Source organism: Scyliorhinus torazame, chromosome 11 (genome assembly GCF_047496885.1).
Source record: "Scyliorhinus torazame isolate Kashiwa2021f chromosome 11, sScyTor2.1, whole genome shotgun sequence".
NCBI classification, from domain to species: Eukaryota; Metazoa; Chordata; class Chondrichthyes; order Carcharhiniformes; family Scyliorhinidae; genus Scyliorhinus; species Scyliorhinus torazame.
The window spans coordinates 25,070,743-25,073,737 of record NC_092717.1 but is presented as its reverse complement, the minus strand read 5'-3'; the positions used below and the strand labels follow the sequence as shown (position 1 = coordinate 25,073,737).

Sequence of the window (2,995 nt, the reverse complement as noted above, 5' to 3'; positions counted from 1 at the left end):
AAACCACTAGGAGGGGAAGTAGAGGTGCAGGGATGTTTTTGATAGAATAGGCCCAGAGAGTGTGTGTGTGGAGCTCGCTATCAATCTAAGATAGGCATCAGAAATCAAATGGGGATCTCAGAGGGAACCGCTTTACCCAAAGGTTGGCAAAAATGTGCAGCTCGTGCCACCAAACTACTGGTTATTAAAACAGCTGGAATTGGGTGGGATCACATCAAATGAGCATTTTTGATAAGATTGGCTTAGAAGTCCACCACTTCTGAGTAACAACTGTAAATGGCTTTAAACAACTAAACATAACCATTTATTGGTCTCATAGAGTACGCATTCAGTTTCTGAGTAAATTGTACATTCTCTGGTCATTCAAAGCTTTTAAGAGGTACCTCAATGCATTTGTGCCTGAAAAAAAGAAGTCTGATTTGGAGAGCCTCCTTGAAGGGCCGCAAATGGGTTCAATTGTTGGAAGCTCACCACGATGATTCATTTAATCTTGGTGTGTGACCAGATTTGTTTGGTGGGGTGGGGGGGGGGGGGGGGGGGGGGTGGGGGGGGGGGGGGGGGCATTTTCTTACCGGTGTCTTTTAAGCCAGCCCAAATACTTTTGAACATTTTTTTTTTTTGCTGTCTTCATTTTCCAGATGTCAGCGACCCGGACACTGTGAAGCCACTGCGATAAGGGCTCTAACAGCAGGCTTTGGAAACGAACAGATTGGGCCAGAACAGTAGCACCGAGTGACATGTTGTCCTTTTGAATTGGGCTTTCAAAAGGCGTCTGCGATAACAAAAAAATAAACACCTGACCGCTGAACATTATGGCACCGTCCATGTTAAAGATCGCTCTTTGATTAAGCTCACTTACTGACCTTAGGGATGTGAATCAATTGATCACAAGAGCCTGGACATCTCTTTAGGCAATAGTCGCAGGTAAACGCTTAACACGAGCCTTTCTTTGCTATTTCAGTCTGACATTAACCCATTTATGCGAAATTGGTTTATGCCTCTGGTGGAATAATGGAAAAGGAATTTAATTCACCGGCATTGAGCATTCCATAGAATCCTAGAATACCAACAGTGCAGAAGGAGGCCATTCAGCCCATCGAATCTGCACCAATCCTCTGAAAGAGCACCCTACCTAGGCCCACTCTTCCGCCCTATCCCTGTAACCCTGTAACCCCACCTAACCTTTGGACACTAAGGGGCAATATAACACGGCCAATCCACCTAACTTGTGCATCTTTGGACTGCTGAATTTGCTGAAGATTGGCAACAGTCACGTCTAGCTCCCCGATTACAAGAAAGGTCCTTCTGCATATTGATTTCATTCTTACAGATTACATGCCCTGCTGGCTTCCAGTTACATCACAGTTAAATGAAACCAGTGTCCTCCAGCCATCCTTCCTGCCAACCTTTGCTAACCCTTTGGGATGAATCTTCCTTTATAACATTCCTGACAAAAGCACATTCATATGCGTTCCCATATCTCGACGGTGCCTCATTCACGGGCCTGCAATTTGTCACAAGTGCCCGACGTGACAAGATATGTATTCCCATGCTTACAGCACTGCACTAGGAGCACCAGGGCTGCATTCTATATAAAGAACTACCACTTAATATTCATTCTCAGACTGCCCTTCATAACTCTCACCCTCTGCCAGTTATACTTGCTGCCTTGGTCTTTCTGTTTTCTTTAGGGTACATATATTTAGTTAGATATCTCTAAACAGTCTGACATGAAAAAAAAAACGGCATTAAAAATTGCACAGCCCACTGGGTATATCTAGTAAAAAATGCAGTATTGTCTGGCTGCATCTGTGGAGGACGAAACAGAGTTAACAATTCATGTCCGCAACCTTTCATCAGCTCGGCCAATAACTTATTGATTTGAAGCATTGACTTTAATTCGCTGCTCACGGCTGATGCCTCACCTGCTGATTGCTTCCAGCATTATCTGTTTCTATTTCAGATTTCCAGCACCTGCAGTAACCTATTCTTGCACTGCTGTAATGCCACGCACACAGACCAGATATCATTTAGGATCTGTGGCCAGTTAACTAATTCCAGCCAGGATGCCATTGTTGGCATGACAATCCTGAGAGAGGGGATGGCAAGCATTAGCCAGTGACCCCCTATTCAGTGACCCTTCCTCCTCCCCTGCCAAAACCATAACCTGTATGTGTATCATGCCAGCGGAAGGACAGAAATTGGCGTGTGCTGATTCTCAGCTCCCAGGCTCACACAGGATGAGGAGGATGAGGAGGAATGTTCGCTTGCGGTAATGTGCTGAGGTATAGGCAGGTTAGCTACCAGCTGTTCATCTGCACCCCAGCACGAGTCACTGTCCGCGGGGGGGAGGGAGGGGGGGGGGGAGGGGGGGGGGAGAGACATTTTGGAAAATAAAAACAGACCCAGCGAAAATGAAAATCCACTGCTCAAAAGCTTTCCAAGCCTCTGCCAACAATCACAACAAAAAGCAACACGGCTATTAAGAGGCCATTGGTTACATCAGTCGCCTGCCTCTTGTCCTCCAGCAGTGATTTCTGCCGTGACTTATCCCATTGTTCAACGTGACGGCCCGTTTCTATTCTGCGGACTGTGCTAAAAGCCTTCAGTGCTCTCCTCTCTGAAAATGTGTCAAACATCAGCACTCAGCACTTATGGGCCAGTGTTCTAAATTAAGCGGGGCCATGAATGAAACTCTGTGCCTGCTCCCGGTTTATCACCGGCATTTTATTGTCTTGAGCAGGAATGCTGCTTTGATGTCAGCAGTTACCCCCAGTGAAGGTTAGGCCCAAGTGGGTTGAGGTCAACTTTGTTTCTTTTTATAGAACTAGAAAATAGCAGTGAATGAAAATGATTTCCTGTGACTGTGAGGGACATCAGAAGGCTCTTTCATGATGCTTTCCTGCAGCAGGTCATATGGCTCTTGTACATGCATAAGGCTGACTTCCTCTGCCTTGAGGGCATGTTGGCCTAATTTAATGAGCTGAGGCCCACC

The 2,995-nt window shown here is 46.1% G+C and overlaps 1 long non-coding RNA gene across 1 annotated transcript in view; it reads left to right on the top strand.

The window, feature by feature from the left end:
* Positions 1-941, top strand: part of LOC140385983 (uncharacterized) — a 7,205-nt gene extending 6,264 nt beyond the window's left edge. The window contains exon 2 of the long non-coding RNA XR_011933502.1: positions 639-941. This is a non-coding gene — a long non-coding RNA (uncharacterized lncRNA). The remainder of the gene's footprint in view (positions 1-638) is intronic.
* Positions 942-2,995: the final 2,054 nt, after the last annotated feature.